This window comes from Heterodontus francisci, chromosome 4 (genome assembly GCF_036365525.1).
Source record: "Heterodontus francisci isolate sHetFra1 chromosome 4, sHetFra1.hap1, whole genome shotgun sequence".
NCBI classification, from domain to species: Eukaryota; Metazoa; Chordata; class Chondrichthyes; order Heterodontiformes; family Heterodontidae; genus Heterodontus; species Heterodontus francisci.
In genome coordinates this window covers 9,808,275-9,826,385 of record NC_090374.1, presented here as the reverse complement: position 1 = coordinate 9,826,385, position 18,111 = coordinate 9,808,275, and positions in this window count along the sequence as shown.

Genomic DNA, 18,111 nt, shown 5'->3' with positions numbered 1-18,111 from the left:
AAGTGTAAAACTATGCCTACACCATTGATTCAAACACACGAGGTGAAGGGACCTCAAAGCTACAGGGAATTTTCTTAGCCATACAAATCAAACACACAGTCCGTGTGAACATACTAGCACTGGGAAAGAGAACACCTGTAACTTGGAACAACAGAGAACTGAGCTACAATTTACTCCTTTGGGAGATAAAGTGACAGTTTTATAGTCTTCAGGCAATGGGTCAGGATATCACAGTGGGAATAGGGACAGAGCAAGTAGCAGTGTGGTCGTGGGAGAGCTTCCTCCCTTTACCCCCTACTCTTGGCCGAAACCTAACCTCGTCATGAATCACTGAGTAAAGTTAGCGGAGATGGTTACTGTACCCAAAGTATGAAAAGAAAACACTGCACTAGAATCTTACAGCACAGAATGAGGCCATTCAAAATTTGCAACTGACAGAAAACTTGGAAGTATTGTGAAATGTGACGAGGATAGTGATAGACTTCAAAAGGAAATAGGCAGGCTGGTGGAATGGCAGTGGCAGATGAAATTTAATGCAGATAAATGTGAAATGATACATTTTGGTAGGAAGAATGATGAAAAGCGATATAAAATAAAGGATACAATTCGAAAGGGTGTGAAGGAACAGAAGAACCTGGGGGTACATGGACACAAATCGTTAAAGTTTGCAGGGAAGGATGAGAAGGTTATAATGAACCTTTATAAAACACTGGTTCAGCCTCAATTGGAGTATTAGGTCCAATCCTGGGCACCAGACTTTAGGAAAGATGCCATTTACCAGACTGATTTCAGCGATGAGAGAGGTGGGTAGATTGGAGGAGCTGGACTGTTCTCCTTAAAGAAGAGAAAGTTGAATGGAAATTGGCGAGGAGCATTCAAAATCATGAGGGGTCCTGACAGAGTAGAAAGGGAGACTCTGTTCCTATTGGCAGAAGAGTTGAGAACCAGCTGAGAACCAGACACTGATTTAAGGTGATTGGCAAAAGAAGCAGAGGTGACATGAGGAAAAAACATTTTTACGCAGTGAGTGGTTAGGATCTGGAATGCACTGTCTGAGAGTGTGGTGGAGGCAGGTTCAGTGAGTGTTTAGGATCTGGAATGCACTGCCTGAGAGTGTGGTGGAGGCAGTTTCAGTGAGTGTTTAGGATCTGGAATGCACTTTCTGAGAGTGTGGTGGAGGCAGGTTCAGTGAGTGTTCAGGATCTGGAATGCACTGTCTGAGAGTGTGGTGGAGGCAGGTTCAGTGAGTGTTTAGGATCTGGAATGCACTGTCTGAGAGTGTGGTGGAGGCAGGTTCAGTGAGTGTTTAGGATCTGGAATGCACTGTCTGAGAGTGTGGTGGAGGCAGGTTCAGTGAGTGTTTAGGATCTGGAATGCACTGTCTGAGGGTGTGGTGGAGGCAGGTTCAGTGAGTGTTTAGGATCTGGAATGCACTGTCTGAGGGTGTGGTGGAGGCAGGTTCAGTGAGTGTTTATGATCTGGAATGCACTGTCTGAGAGTGTGGTGGAGGCAGGTTCAGTGAGCGTTTAGGATCTGGAATGCACTTTCTGAGAGTGTGGTGGAGGCAGGTTCAGTGAGTGTTCAGGATCTGGAATGCACTGTCTGAGAGTGTGGTGGAGGCAGGTTCAGTGAGTGTTTAGGATCTGGAATGCACTGTCTGAGAGTGTGGTGGAGGCAGGTGAGTGTTTAGGATCTGGAATACACTGTCTGAGAGTGTGGGGGAGGCAGGTTCAGTGAGTGTTTAACATTAGAACATTACAGCGCAGTACAGGCCCTTCGGCCCTCGATGTTGCACCGACCTGTGAAACCATCTGACCTACACTATTCCATTTTCAGCCATATGTCTATCCAATGACCACTTAAATGCCCTTAAAGTTGGCGAGTCTACTACTGTTGCAGGCAGGGCGTTCCATGCCCCTACTACTCTCTGAGTAAAGAAACTACCTCTGACATCTGTCCTATATCTATCACCCCTCAACTTAAAGCTATGTCCCCTCGTGTTTGCCATCACCATCCGAGGAACAAGACTCTCACTATCCACCCTATCTAACCCTCTGATTATCTTATATGTCTCTATTAAGTCACCTCTCCTCCTCCTTCTCTCCAACGAAAACAACCTCAAGTCCCTCAGCCTTTCCTCGTAAGACCTTCCCTCCATACCAGGCAACATCCTGGTAAATCTCCTCTGCACCCTTTCCATAGCTTCCACATCCTTCCTATAATGCGGTGACCAGAACTGCACGCAATACTCCTGGTGCAGACGCACCAGAGTTTTGTACAGCTGCAGCATGACCTCGTGGCTCCGAAACTCGATCCCCCTACTAATAAAAGCTAACACACCATATGCCTTCTTAAAAGCCCTATTAACCTGGGTGGCAACTTTCAGGGATTTATGCACCTGAACACCAAGATCTCCCTGTTCATCTACACTACCAAGAATCTTCCCATTAGCCCAGTACTCTGCATTCCTGTTACTCCTTCCAAAGTGAATCACCTCACACTTCTCCGCATTAAACTCCATTTGCCATTTCTCAGCCCAGCTCTGCTGCCTATCTATGTCCCTCTGTAACCTACAACATCCTTTAGCACTATCCACAACACCACCGACCTTCGTGTCATCCGCAAATTTACTAACCCACCCTTCTACACCCTCATCCAGGTCATTCATAAAAATGACAAACAGCAGTGGCCCCAAAACAGATCCTTGCGGTACACCACTAGTAACTAAACTCCCGGATGAACATTTGCCATCAACCACCACCCTCTGTCTTCTTTCAGCTAGCCAATTTCTGATCCAAAGCTCTAAATCACCTTCAACCCCATACTTCCGTATTTTCTGCAAAAGCCTACCGTGGGGAACCTTATCAAACGTCTTACTGAAATCCATATACACCACATCCACGGCTTTACCCTCATGCACCTGTTTGGTCACCTTCTCAAAAAACTCAATAAGGTTTGTGAGGCACGACCTACCCTTCACAAAACCGTGCTGACTATCACTAATGAACTTATTCTTTTCAAGATGATTATAATTCCTATTTCTTATAACCTTTTCCAACATTTTACCCACAACCGAAGTAAGGCTCACAGGTCTATAATTACCAGGGCTGTCTCTACTCCCCTTCTTGAACAAGGGGACAACATTTGCTATCCTCCAGTCTTCCTGCACTATTCCTGTCGACAATGACGACATAAAGATCAAGGTCAAAGGCTCTGCAATCTCCTCCCTGGCTTCCCAGAGAATCCTAGGATAAATCCCATCTGGTGCAGGGGACTTAGCTATTTTCACACTTTCCAAAATTGCTAACACCTCCTCCTTGTGAACCTCAATCCCATCTAGCCTAGTAGTCTGTATCTCAGTATTCTCCTCGAAAACATTTTCTTTCTCCACTCTAAATACTGACGAAAAATATTCATTTAACGCTTCCCCTATCTCCTCTGATTCCACACACAACTTCCCACTACTATCCTTGATTGGCCCTAATCTAACTCTATTCATTCTTTTATTCCTGATATAGGATCTGCAATGCACTGTCTGAGAGAGTGGTGGAGGCAGGTTCAGTGAGTGTTTAGGATCTGGAATGCACTGTCTGACAGTGTGGTGGAGGCAGGTTCAGTGAGTGTTAAGGATCTGGAATGCACTGTCTGAGAGTGTGGTGGAGGCAGGTTCAGTGAGTGTTCAGGATCTGGAATGCACTGTCTGAGAGTGTGGTGGGGGCAGGTTCAATGACAGTTTAGGATCTGCAATGCACTGTCTGAGAGTGTGGTGGAGGCAGTTTCAATGATTGTTTAGGATCTGGAATGCGCTGTCTGAGAGTGTGGTGGAGGCAGGTTCAGTGAGTGTTTAGGATCTGGAATGCACTGTCTGAGAGGGCGGTGGAGGCAGGTTCAGTGAGTGTTTAGGATCTGGAATACACTGTCTGAGACTGTGGTGGAGGCAGGTTCAGTGAGTGTTTAGGATCTGGAATGCACTGTCTGAGAGTGTGGTGGAGGCAGGTTCAGTGAGTGTTTAGGATCTGGAATGCACTGTCTGAGAGTGTGGTGGAGGCAGGTTCAGTGAGTGTTTAGGATCTGGAATGCACTGTCTGAGAGGGCGGTGGAGGCAGGTTCAGTGAGTGTTTAGGATCTGGAATGCACTGTCTGAGAGTGTGGTGGAGGCAGTTTCAATGATTGTTTAGGATCTGGAATGCGCTGTCTGAGAGTGTGGTGGAGGCAGGTTCAGTGAGTGTTTAGGATCTGGAATGCACTGTCTGAGAGTGTGGTGGAGGCAGGTGCAGTGAGTGTTTAGGATCTGGAATGCACTGTCTGAGAGGGCGGTGGAGGCAGGTTCAGTGAGTGTTTAGGATCTGGAATACACTGTCTGAGACTGTGGTGGAGGCAGGTTCAGTGAGTGTTTAGGATCTGGAATGCACTGTCTGAGAGTGTGGTGGAGGCAGGTTCAGTGAGTGTATAGGATCTGGAATGCACTGTCTGAGAGTGTGGTGGAGGCAGTTTCAATGATTGTTTAGGATCTGGAATGCACTGTCTGAGAGTGTGGTGGAGGCAGGTTCAGTGAGTGTTTAGGATCTGGAATACACTGTCTGAGAGTGTGGTGGAGGCAGGTTCAGTGAGTGTTTAGGATCTGGAATGCACTGTCTGAGAGTGTGGTGGAGGCAGGTTCAGTGAGTGTTTAGGATCTGGAATGCACTGTCTGAGACTGTGGTGGAGGCAGGTTCAGTGAGTGTTTAGGATCTGGAATGCACTGTCTGAGAGTGTGGTGGAGGCAGGTTCAGTGAGTGTTTAGGATCTGGAATACACTGTCTGAGAGTGTGGTGGAGGCAGGTTCAGTGAGTGTTTAGGATCTGGAATGCACTGTCTGAGAGTGTGGTGGAGGCAGTTTCAGTGAGTGTATAGGATCTGGAATGCACTGCCTGAGAGTGTGGTGGAGGCAGGTTCAGTGAGTGTTTAGGATCTGGAATGCACTGTCTGAGAGTGTGGTGGAGGCAGTTTCAGTGAGTGTATAGGATCTGGAATGCCGTGTCTGAGAGTGCGGTGGAAGCAGGTTCAGTGAGTGTTTAGGATCTGGAATGCACTGTCTGAGAGTGTGGTGGAGGCAGGTTCAGTGAGTGTTTAGGATCTGGAATGCACTGTCTGAGAGTGTGGTGGAGGCAGGTACAGTGAGTGTTTAGGATCTGGAATGCACTGTCTGAGAGTGCGGTGGAAGCAGGTTCAGTGAGTGTTTAGGATCTGGAATGTACTGTCTGAGAGTGTGGTGGAGGAAGGTTCAGTGAGTGTTTAGGATCTGGAATGCACTGTCTGAGAGTGTGGTGGAGGCAGGTTCAGTGAGTGTTTAGGATCTGGAATGCACTGTCTGAGAGTGTGGTGGAGGCAGGTTCAGTGAGTGTTTAGGATCTGGAATGCACTGTCTGAGAGTGTGGTGGAGGCAGGTTCAGTGAGTGTTTAGGATCTGGAATGCACTGTCTGAGAGTGTGGTGGAGGCAGGTTCAGTGAGTGTTTAGGATCTGGAATGCACTGCCTGAGAGTGTGGTGGAGGCAGGTTCAGTGAGTGTTTAGGATCTGGAATGCACTGTCTGAGAGTGTGGTGGAGGCAGGTTCAGTGAGTGTTTAGGATCTGGAATGCACTGTCTGAGAGTGTGGTGGAGGCAGGTTCAGTGAGTGTTTAGGATCTGGAATGCACTGTCTGAGAGTGTGGTGGAGGCAGGTTCAGTGAGTGTTTAGGATCTGGAATGCACTGCCTGAGAGTGTGGTGGAGGCAGGTTCAGTGAGTGTTTAGGATCTGGAATGCACTGTCTGAGAGTGTGGTGGAGGCAGGTACAGTGAGTGTTTAGGATCTGGAATGCACTGCCTGAGAGTGTGGTGGAGGCAGGTTCAGTGAGTTTTTAGGATCTGGAATGCACTGTCTGAGAGTGTGGTGGAGGCAGGTTCAGTGTGTGTTTAGGATCTGGAATGCACTGTCTGAGAGTGCGGTGGAAGCAGGTTCAGTGAGTGTTTAGGATCTGGAATGTACTGTCTGAGAGTGTGGTGGAGGCAGGTTCAGTGAGTGTTTAGGATCTGGAATGCACTGTCTGAGAGTGTGGTGGAGGCAGGTTCAGTGAGTGTTTAGGATCTGGAATGCACTGTCTGAGAGTGTGGTGGAGGCAGGTTCAGTGAGTGTTTAGGATCTGGAATGCACTGTCTGAGAGTGTGGTGGAGGCAGGTTCAGTGAGTGTTTAGGATCTGGAATGCACTGTCTGAGAGTGTGGTGGAGGCAGGTTCAGTGAGTGTTTAGGATCTGGAATGCACTGTCTGAGAGTGTGGTGGAGGCAGGTTCAGTGAGTGTTTAGGATCTGGAATGCACTGCCTGAGAGTGTGGTGGAGGCAGGTTCAGTGAGTGTTTAGGATCTGGAATGCACTGTCTGAGAGTGCGGTGGAAGCAGGTTCAGTGAGTGTTTAGGATCTGGAATGCACTGTCTGAGAGTGTGGTGGAGGCAGGTTCAGTGAGTGTTTAGGATCTGGAATGCACTGTCTGAGAGTGTGGTGGAGGCAGGTTCAGTGAGTGTTTAGGATCTGGAATGCACTGTCTGAGAGTGTGGTGGAAGCAGGTTCAGTGAGTGTATAGGATCTGGAATGCCGTGTCTGAGAGTGCGGTGGAAGCAGGTTCAGTGAGTGTATAGGATCTGGAATGCCGTGTCTGAGAGTGCGGTGGAAGCAGGTTCAGTGAGTGTTTAGGATCTGGAATGCACTGTCTGAGAGTGTGGTGGAGGCAGGTTCAGTGAGTGTTTGGGATCTGGAATACACTGTCTGAGAGTGTGGTGGAGGCAGGTTCAGTGAGTGTTTAGGATCTGGAATGCACTGTCTGAGAGTGTGGTGGAGGCAGGTTCAGTGAGTGTTTAGGAGCTGGAATGCACTGTCTGAGAGGGTGGTGGAGGCAGATTCAGTGAGTGTTTAGGATCTGGAATGCACTGTCTGAGAGTGTGGTGGAGGCAGGTTCAGTGAGTGTTTAGGATCTGGAATACACTGTCTGAGAGTGTGGTGGAGGCAGGTTCAGTGAGTGTTTAGGATCTGGAATGCACTGTCTGAGAGTGTGGTGGAGGCAGGTTCAGTGAGTGTTTAGGATCTGGAATGCACTGTCTGAGAGTGTGGTGGAGGCAGGTTCAGTGAGTGTTTACGATCTGGAATACACTGTCTGAGAGTGTGGTGGAGGCAGGTTCAGTGAGTGTTTGGGATCTGGAATACACTGTCTGAGAGTGTGGTGGAGGCAGGTTCAGTGAGTGTTTAGGATCTGGAATGCACTGTCTGAGAGTGTGGTGGAGGCAGGTTCAGTGAGTGTTTAGGATCTGGAATGCACTGTCTGAGAGTGTGATGGAGGCAGGTTCAGTGAGTGTATAGGATCTGGAATGCCGTGTCTGAGAGTGCGGTGGAAGCAGGTTCAGTGAGTGTTTAGGATCTGGAATGCACTGTCTGAGAGTGTGGTGGAGGCAGGTTCAGTGAGTGTTTAGGATCTGGAATGCACTGTCTGAGAGTGTGGAGGAGGCAGGTTCAGTGAGTGTTTAGGATCTGGAATGCACTGTCTGAGAGTGTGGTGGAGGCAGTTTCAGTGAATGAATAGGATCTGGAATGCACTGTCTGAGAGTGCGGTGGAGGCAGTTTCAATGATTGTTTAGGATCTGGAATACACTGTCTGAGAGTGTGGTGGAGGCAGTTTCAGTGAATGTATAGGATCTGGAATGCACTGCCTGAGAGTGCGGTGGAGGCAGTTTCTGTGAGTGTATAGGATCTGGAATGCACTGTCTGAGAGTGCAGTGGAGGCATTTTCAATGACAGTTTAGGATCTGCAATGCACTGTCTGAGAGTGTGGTGGGGGCAGGTTCAGTGAGTGTTTGGGATCTGGAATGCACTGTCTGAGAGTGTGGTGGAGGCAGGTTCAGTGAGTGTTTAGGATCTGGAATGCACTGTCTGAGAGTGTGGTGGAGGCAGGTTCAGTGTGTGTTTAGGATCTGGAATACACTGTCTGAGAGTGTGGTGGAGGCAGGTTCAGTGAGTGTTGAGGATCTGGAATGCATTGCCTGAGAGTGTGGTGGAGGCAGGTTCAGTGAGTGTTTAGGATCTGGAATGCACTGTCTGAGAGTGTGATGGAGGCAGGTTCAGTGAGTGTTTAGGATCTGGAATACACTGTCTGAGAGTGTGGTGGAGGCAGGTTCAGTGAGTGTTGAGGATCTGGAATGCATTGCCTGAGAGCGTGGTGGAGGCAGTTTCAATGACTGTTTAGGATCTGGAATGCACTGTCTGAAAGTGTGGTGGAGGTAGGTTCAGTGATTGTTGAGGATCTGGAATGCACTGTCTGAGAGTGTGGTGGAGGCAGGTTCAGTGAGTGTTGAGGATCTGGAATGCATTGCCTGAGAGCGTGGTGGAGGTAGTTTCAATGACTGTTTAGGATCTGGAATGCACTGTCTGAAAGTGTGGTGGAGGTAGGTTCAGTGAGTGTTGAGGATCTGGTATGCACTGTCTGAGAGTGTGGTGGAGGCAGGTTCAGTGAGTGTATAGGATCTGGAATGCACTGTCTGAGAGTGTGGTGGAGGCAGGTTCAGTGAGTGTTTAGGATCTGGAATGCACTGTCTGAGAGTGTGGTGGAGGCAGGTTCAGTGAGTGTTTAGGATCTGGAATGCACTGTCTGAGAGTGTGGTGGAGGCAGGTTCAGTGTGTGTTTAGGATCTGGAATGCACTGTCTGAGAGTGTGGTGGAGGCAGGTTCAGTGAGTGTTTAGGATCTGGAATGCACTGTCTGAGAGTGTGGTGGAGGCAGGTTCAGTGAGTGTTTAGGATCTGGAATGCACTGTCTGAGAGTGTGGTGGAGGCAGGTTCAGTGAGTGTTTAGGATCTGGAATGCACTGTCTGAGAGTGTGATGGAGGCAGGTTCAGTGAGTGTTTAGGATCTGGAATGCGCTGTCTGAGAGTGTGGTGGAGGCAGGTACAGTGAGTGTTTTGGATCTGGAATGTACTGTCTGAGAGTGTGGTGGAGGCAGGTTCAGTGAGTGTTTAGGATCTGGAATGCACTGTCTGAGAGTGTGATGGAGGCAGGTTCAGTGAGTGTTTAGGATCTGGAATACACTGTCTGAGAGTGTGGTGGAGGCAGGTTCAGTGAGTGTTGAGGATCTGGAATGCATTGCCTGAGAGCGTGGTGGAGGCAGTTTCAATGACTGTTTAGGATCTGGAATGCACTGTCTGAAAGTGTGGTGGAGGTATGTTCAGTGATTGTTGAGGATCTGGAATACACTGTCTGAGAGTGTGGTGGAGGCAGGTTCAGTGAGTGTTGAGGATCTGGAATGCATTGCCTGAGAGCGTGGTGGAGGCAGTTTCAATGACTGTTTAGGATCTGGAATGCACTGTCTGAAAGTGTGGTGGAGGTAGGTTCAGTGAGTGTTGAGGATCTGGTATGCACTGTCTGAGAGTGTGGTGGAGGCAGGTTCAGTGAGTGTATAGGATCTGGAATGCACTGTCTGAAAGTGTGGTGGAGGTAGGTTCAGTGAGTGTTGAGGATCTGGAATGCACTGTCTGAGAGTGTGGTGGAGGCAGGTTCAGTGACTGTTTAGGATCCGGAATGCACTGTCTGAGAGTGTGGTGGAGGCAGATTCAGTGTGTGTTTCGGATCTTGAATGCACTGTCTGAGAGTGTGGTGGAGGCAGGTTCAATGAGTGTATAGGATCTGGAATGCACTGTCTGAGAGTGTGGTGGAGGCAGATTCAGTGTGTGTTTCGGATCTTGAATGCACTGTCTGAGAGTGTGGTGGAGGCAGGTTCAATGAGTGTTTCGGATCTTGAATGCACTGTCTGAGAGTGCGATGGAGGCAGGTTCAGTGAGTGTTTAGGATCTGGAATGCACTCTCTGAGAGTGTGGTGGAGGCAGATTCAGTGTGTGTTTCGGATCTTGAATGCACTGTCTGAGAGTGTGGTGGAGGCAGGTTCAATGAGTGTATAGGATCTGGAATGCACTGTCTGAGAGTGTGGTGGAGGCAGGTTCAATGAGTGTATAGGATCTGGAATGCACTGTCTGAGAGTGTGGTGGAGGCAGGTTCAGTGAGTGTTTAGGATCTGGAATGTACTGTCTGAGAGTGTGGTGGAGGCAGGTTCAGTGAGTGTTTAGGATCTGGAATGTACTGTCTGAGAGTGTGGTGGAGGCAGGTTCAATGATTGTATAGGATCTGGAATGCACTGTCTGAGAGTGTGGTGGAGGCAGGTTCAGTGAGTGTTTAGGAGCTGGAATGTACTGTCTGAGAGTGTGGTGGAGGCAGGTTCAGTGAGTGTTTAGGATCTGGAATGTACTGTCTGAGAGTGTGGTGGAGGCAGGTTCAGTGAGCGTTTAGGATCTGGAATGCACTGCCTGAGAGTGTGGTGGAGGCAGGTTCAGTGACTGTTTAGGATCCGGAATGCACTGTCTGAGAGTGCGATGGAGGCAGGTTCAGTGAGTGTTTAGGATCTGGAATGCACTGTCTGAGAGTGTGGTGGAGGCAGGTTCAGTGAGTGTATAGGATCTGGAATGCACTGTCTGAGAGTGTGGTGGAGGCAGGTTCAATGAGTGTATAGGATCTGGAATGCACTGTCTGAGAGTGTGGTGGAGGCAGGTTCAGTGAGTGTTTAGGATCTGGAATGTACTGTCTGAGAGTGTGGTGGAGGCAGGTTCAGTGAGTGTTTAGGATCTGGAATGTAATGTCTGAGAGTGTGGTGGAGGCAGGTTCAGTGAGTGTTTAGGATCTGGAATGTACTGTCTGAGAGTATGGTGGGGGCAGGTTCAGTGAGTGTTTAGGATCTGGAATACACTGTCTGAGAGTGTGGTGGGGGCAGGTTCAGTGAGTGTTTAGGATCTGGAATACACTGTCTGAGAGTGTGGTGGAGGCAGGTTCAGTGAGTGTTTAGGATCTGGAATACACTGTCTGAGAGTGTGGTGGAGGCAGGTTCAGTGAGCGTTTAGGATCTGGAATGCACTGTCTGAGATTGTGGTGGGGGCAGGTTCAGTGAGTGTTTAGGATCTGGAATACACTGTCTGAGAGTGTGGTGGAGGCAGGTTCAGTGAGTGTTTAGGATCTGGAATGCACTGTCTGAGACTGTGGTGGAGGCAGGTTCATTGTGTGTTTAGGATCTGGAATGCACTGTCTGAGAGTGTGGTGGAGGCAGGTTCAGTGAGTGTTTAGGATCTGGAATGCACTGTCTGAGAGTGTGGTGGAGGCAGGTTCAGTGAGTGTTTAGGATCTGGAATGCACTGTCTGAGACTGTGGTGGAGGCAGGTTCAGTGAGTGTTTAGGATCTGGAATACACTGTCTGAGAGTGTGGTGGAGGCAGGTTCAGTGAGTGTTTAGGATCTGGAATACACTGTCTGAGAGTGTGATGGAGGCAGGTTCAGTGAGCGTTTAGGATCTGGAATGCACTGTCTGAGAGTGTGGTGGGGGCAGGTTCAGTGAGTGTTTAGGATCTGGAATACACTGTCTGAGAGTGTGGTGGAGGCAGGTTCAGTGAGTGTTTAGGATCTGGAATGCACTGTCTGAGACTGTGGTGGAGGCAGGTTCATTGTGTGTTTAGGATCTGGAATGCACTGTCTGAGAGTGTGGTGGAGGCAGGTTCAGTGAGTGTTTAGGATCTGGAATGCACTGTCTGAGAGTGTGGTGGAGGCAGGTTCAGTGAGTGTTTAGGATCTGGAATGCACTGTCTGAGAGTGTGGTGGAGGCAGGTTCAGTGTGTGTTTAGGATCTGGAATGCACTGTCTGAGAGTGTGGTGGAGGCAGGTTCAGTGAGTGTTTAGGATCTGGAATGTACTGTCTGAGAGTGTGGTGGAGGCAGGTTCAGTGAGTGTTTAGGATCTGGAATGCACTGTCTGAGAGTGTCTTGGAGGCAGTTTCAGTGAGTGTATAGGATCTGGAATGCACTGTCTGAGAGTATGGTGGAGGCAGGTTCAGTGAGTGTTTAGGATCTGGAATGCACTGTCTGAGAGTGTGGTGGAGGCAGGTTCAGTAATTGTTTAGGATCTGGAATGCACTGTCTGAGACTGTGGTGGAGGCAGGTTCAGTGTGTGTTTAGGATCTGGAATGCACTGTCTGAGAGTGCGCTGGAGGCAGGTTCAGTGTGTGTTTAGGATCTGGAATGCACTGTCTGAGAGTGTGGTGGAGGCAGGTTCAGTGAGTGTTTAGGATCTGGAATGCACTGTCTGAGAGTGTGGTGGAGGCAGGTTCAGTGAGTGTTTAGGATCTGGAATGCACTGTCTGAGACTGTGGTGGAGGCAGGTTCAGTGTGTGTTTAGGATCTGGAATGCACTGTCTGAGAGTGTGGTGGAGGCAGGTTCAGTGAGTGTTTAGGATCTGGAATGCACTGTCTGAGAGTGTGGTGGAGGCAGGTTCAGTGTGTGTTTAGGATCTGGAATGCACTGTCTGAGAGTGCGGTGGAGGCAGGTTCAGTGAGTGTTTAGGATCTGGAATGCACTGTCTGAGAGTGTGGTGGAGGCAGGTTCAGTAATTGTTTAGGATCTGGAATGCACTGTCTGAGACTGTGGTGGAGGCAGGTTCAGTGTGTGTTTAGGATCTGGAATGCACTGTCTGAGAGTGTGGTGGAGGCAGGTTCAGTGAGTGTTTAGGATCTGGAATGCACTGTCTGAGAGTGTGGTGGAGGCAGGTTCAGTGTGTGTTTAGGATCTGGAATGCACTGTCTGAGAGTGCGGTGGAGGCAGGTTCAGTGAGTGTTTAGGATCTGGAATGCACTGTCTGAGAGTGTGGTGGAGGCAGGTTCAGTGTGTGTTTAGGATCTGGAACGCGCTGTCTGAGAGTGTGGTGGAGGCAGGTTCAGTGAGTGTTTAGGATCTGGAATGCACTGTCTGAGAGTGTGGTGGAGGCAGGTTCAGTGTGTGTTTAGGATCTGGAACGCACTGCCTGAGAGTGTGGTGGAGGCAGGTTCAGTGTGTGTTTAGATTCTGGAACGCGCTGTCTGAGAGTGTGGTGCAGGCAGGTTCAGTGAGTGTTTAGGATCTGGAACGCGCTGTCTGAGAGTGTGGTGGAGGCAGGTTCAGTGTGTGTTTAGGATCTGGAACGCACTGTCTGAGAGTGTGGTGGAGGCAGGTTCAGTGAGTGTTTAGGATCTGGAATGCACTGTCTGAGAGTGTGGTGGAGGCAGGTTCAGTGTGTGTTTAGGATCTGGAATGCACTGTCTGAGAGTGTGGTGGAGGCAGGTTCAGTGAGTGTTTAGGATCTGTAATGCACTGTCTGAGAGTGTGGTGGAGGCAGGTTCAGTGAGTGTTTAGGATCTGGAATGCGCTGTCTGAGAGTGTGGTGGAGGCAGGTACAGTGAGTGTTTTGGATCTGGAATGTACTGTCTGAGAGTGTGGTGGAGGCAGCTTCAGTGATTGTTTAGGATCTGGAATGCACTGTCTGAGAGTGTGGTGGAGGCAGGTTCAGTGAGTGTTTAGGATCTGGAATGCACTGTCTGAGAGTGTGATGGAGGCAGGTTCAGTGAGTGTTTAGGATCTGGAATACACTGTCTGAGAGTGTGGTGGAGGCAGGTTCAGTGAGTGTTGAGGATCTGGAATGCATTGCCTGTGAGCGTGGTGGAGGCAGTTTCAATGACTGTTTAGGATCTGGAATGCACTGTCTGAAAGTGTGGTGGAGGTAGGTTCAGTGAGTGTTGAGGATCTGGAATGCACTGTCTGAGGGTGTGGTGGAGGCAGGTTCAGTGAGTGTTGAGGATCTGGAATGCACTGTCTGAGAGTGTGGTGGAGGCAGGTTCAGTGAGTGTTGAGGATCTGGAATGCACTGTCTGAGAGTGTGGTGGAGGCAGGTTCAGTGAGTGCTTAGGATCTGGAATGCACTGTCTGAGAGTGTGGTGGAGGCAGGTTCAGTGAGTGTTTAGGATCTGGAATGCACTGTCTGAGAGTGTGGTGGAGGCAGGTTCAGTGTGTGTTTAGGATCTGGAATGCACTGTCTGAGAGTGTGGTGGAGGCAGGTTCAGTGAGTGTTTAGGATCTGGAATGCACTGTCTGAGAGTGTGGTGGAGGCAGGTTCAGTGAGTGTTTAGGATCTGGAATGCGCTGTCTGAGAGTGTGGTGGAGGCAGGTACAGTGAGTGTTTTGGATCTGGAATGTACTGTCTGAGAGTGTGGTGGAGGCAGCTTCAGTGATTGTTTAGGATCTGGAATGCACTGTCTGAGAGTGTGGTGGAGGCAGGTTCAGTGAGTGTTTAGGATCTGGAATGCACTGTCTGAGAGTGTGATGGAGGCAGGTTCAGTGAGTGTTTAGGATCTGGAATACACTGTCTGAGAGTGTGGTGGAGGCAGGTTCAGTGAGTGTTGAGGATCTGGAATGCATTGCCTGAGAGCGTGGTGGAGGCAGTTTCAATGACTGTTTAGGATCTGGAATGCACTGTCTGAAAGTGTGGTGGAGGTAGGTTCAGTGACTGTTGAGGATCTGGAATGCACTGTCTGAGAGTGTGGTGGAGGCAGGTTCAGTGAGTGTTGAGGATCTGGAATGCATTGCCTGAGAGCGTGGTGGAGGCAGTTTCAATGACTGTTTAGGATCTGGAATGCACTGTCTGAAAGTGTGGTGGAGGTAGGTTCAGTGAGTGTTGAGGATCTGGTATGCACTGTCTGAGAGTGTGGTGGAGGCAGGTTCAGTGAGTGTATAGGATCTGGAATGCACTGTCTGAAAGTGTGGTGGAGGTAGGTTCAGTGAGTGTTGAGGATCTGGAATGCACTGTCTGAGAGTGTGGTGGAGGCAGGTTCAGTGACTGTTTAGGATCCGGAATGCACTGTCTGAGAGTGCGATGGAGGCAGGTTCAGTGAGTGTTTAGGATCTGGAATGCACTGTCTGAGAGTGTGGTGGAGGCAGATTCAGTGTGTGTTTCGGATCTTGAATGCACTGTCTGAGAGTGTGGTGGAGGCAGGTTCAATGAGTGTATAGGATCTGGAATGCACTGTCTGAGAGTGTGGTGGAGGCAGGTTCAATGAGTGTATAGGATCTGGAATGCACTGTCTGAGAGTGTGGTGGAGGCAGGTTCAGTGAGTGTTTAGGATCTGGAATGTACTGTCTGAGAGTGTGGTGGAGGCAGGTTCAGTGAGTATTTAGGATCTGGAATGTACTGTCTGAGAGTGTGGTGGAGGCAGGTTCAGTGAGTGTTTAGGATCTGGAATGTACTGTCTGAGAGTGTGGTGGAGGCAGGTTCAGTGAGCGTTTAGGATCTGGAATGCACTGCCTGAGAGTGTGGTGGAGGCAGGTTCAGTGACTGTTTAGGATCCGGAATGCACTGTCTGAGAGTGCGATGGAGGCAGGTTCAGTGAGTGTTTAGGATCTGGAATGCACTGTCTGAGAGTGTGGTGGAGGCAGGTTCAGTGAGTGTATAGGATCTGGAATGCACTGTCTGAGAGTGTGGTGGAGGCAGGTTCAATGAGTGTATAGGATCTGGAATGCACTGTCTGAGACTGTGGTGGAGGCAGGTTCAGTGAGTGTTTAGGATCTGGAATGTACTGTCTGAGAGTGTGGTGGAGGCAGGTTCAGTGAGTGTTTAGGATCTGGAATGTAATGTCTGAGAGTGTGGTGGAGGCAGGTTCAGTGAGTGTTTAGGATCTGGAATGTACTGTCTGAGAGTATGGTGGGGGCAGGTTCAGTGAGTGTTTAGGATCTGGAATACACTGTCTGAGAGTGTGGTGGGGGCAGGTTCAGTGAGTGTTTAGGATCTGGAATACACTGTCTGAGAGTGTGGTGGAGGCAGGTTCAGTGAGTGTTTAGGATCTGGAATACACTGTCTGAGAGTGTGGTGGAGGCAGGTTCAGTGAGCGTTTAGGATCTGGAATGCACTGTCTGAGAGTGTGGTGGAGGCAGGTTCAGTGAGTGTTTAGGATCTGGAATACACTGTCTGAGAGTGTGGTGGAGGCAGGTTCAGTGAGCGTTTAGGATCTGGAATGCACTGTCTGAGAGTGTGGTGGGGGCAGGTTCAGTGAGTGTTTAGGATCTGGAATACACTGTCTGAGAGTGTGGTGGAGGCAGGTTCAGTGAGTGTTTAGGATCTGGAATGCACTGTCTGAGACTGTGGTGGAGGCAGGTTCATTGTGTGTTTAGGATCTGGAATGCACTGTCTGAGAGTGTGGTGGAGGCAGGTTCAGTGAGTGTTTAGGATCTGGAATGCACTGTCTGAGAGTGTGGTGGAGGCAGGTTCAGTGTGTGTTTAGGATCTGGAATGCACTGTCTGAGAGTGTGGTGGAGGCAGGTTCAGTGAGTGTTTAGGATCTGGAATGTACTGTCTGAGAGTGTGGTGGAGGCAGGTTCAGTGAGTGTTTAGGATCTGGAATGCACTGTCTGAGAGTGTCTTGGAGGCAGTTTCAGTGAGTGTATAGGATCTGGAATGCACTGTCTGAGAGTGTGGTGGAGGCAGGTTCAGTGAGTGTTTAGGATCTGGAATGCACTGTCTGAGAGTGTGGTGGAGGCAGGTTCAGTAATTGTTTAGGATCTGGAATGCACTGTCTGAGACTGTGGTGGAGGCAGGTTCAGTGTGTGTTTAGGATCTGGAATGCACTGTCTGAGAGTGCGCTGGAGGCAGGTTCAGTGTGTGTTTAGGATCTGGAATGCACTGTCTGAGAGTGTGGTGGAGGCAGGTTCAGTGAGTGTTTAGGATCTGGAATGCACTGTCTGAGAGTGTTGTGGAGGCAGGTTCAGTGAGTGTTTAGGATCTGGAATGCACTGTCTGAGAGTGTGGTGGAGGCAGGTTCAGTGAGTGTTTAGGATCTGGAATACACTGTCTGAGAGTGTGGTGGAGGCAGGTTCAGTAATTGTTTAGGATCTGGAATGCACTGTCTGAGACTGTGGTGGAGGCAGGTTCAGTGTGTGTTTAGGATCTGGAATGCACTGTCTGAGAGTGTGGTGGAGGCAGGTTCAGTGAGTGTTTAGGATCTGGAATGCACTGTCTGAGAGTGTGGTGGAGGCAGGTTCAGTGTGTGTTTAGGATCTGGAATGCACTGCCTGAGAGTGTGGTGGAGGCAGATTCAGTGAGTGTTTAGGATCTGGAATGCACTGTCTGAGAGTGCGGTGGAGGCAGGTTCAGTGAGTGTTTAGGATCTGGAATGCACTGCCTGAGAGTTTGGTGGAGGCAGGTTCAGTGTGTGTTTAGGATCTGGAACGCACTGTCTGAGAGTGTGGTGGAGGCAGGTTCAGTGATTGTTTAGGATCTGGAATACACTGTCTTAGAGTGTGGTGGAGGCAGGTTCAGTGAGTGTATCGGATCTGGAATGCACTGTCTGAGAGTGTGGTGGAGGCAGGTTCAGTGTGTGTTTAGGATCTGGAATGCACTGTCTGAGAGTGTGGTGGAGGCAGGTTCAGTGATTGTTTAGGATCTGGAATACACTGTCTGAGAGTGTGGTGGAGGCAGGTTCAGTGAGTGTTTAGGATCTGCAATGCGCTGTCTGAGACTGTGGTGGAGGCAGATTCAGTGTGTGTTTAGGATCTGGAATGCACTGTCTGAGAGTGTGGTGGAGGCAGGTTCAGTGATTGTTTAGGATCTGGAATACATTGTCTGAGAGTGTGGTGGAGGCAGGTTCAGTAATTGTTTAGGATCTGGAATGCACTGTCTGAGACTGTGGTGGAGGCAGGTTCAGTGTGTGTTTAGGATCTGGAATGCACTGCCTGAGAGTGTGGTGGAGGCAGGTTCAGTGAGTGTTTAGGATCTGCAATGCACTGTCTGAGACTGTGGTGGAGGCAGATTCAGTGAGTGTTTAGGATCTGGAATGCACTGTCTGAGAGTGTGGTGGAGGCAGGTTCAGTGAGTGTATCGGATCTGGAATGCACTGTCTGAGAGTGTGGTGGAGGCAGGTTCAGTAATTGTTTAGGATCTGGAATGCACTGTCTGAGACTGTGGTGGAGGCAGGTTCAGTGTGTGTTTAGGATCTGGAATGCACTGTCTGAGAGTGTGGTGGAGGCAGGTTCAGTAATTGTTTAGGATCTGGAATGCAATGTCTGAGAGTGTGGTGGAGGCAGGTTCAGTAATTGTTTAGGATCTGGAATGCACTGTCTGAGACTGTGGTGGAGGCAGGTTCAGTGTGTGTTTAGGATCTGGAATGCACTGTCTGAGAGTGTGGTGGAGGCAGATTCAGTGAGTCTTTAGGATCTGGAATGCACTGTC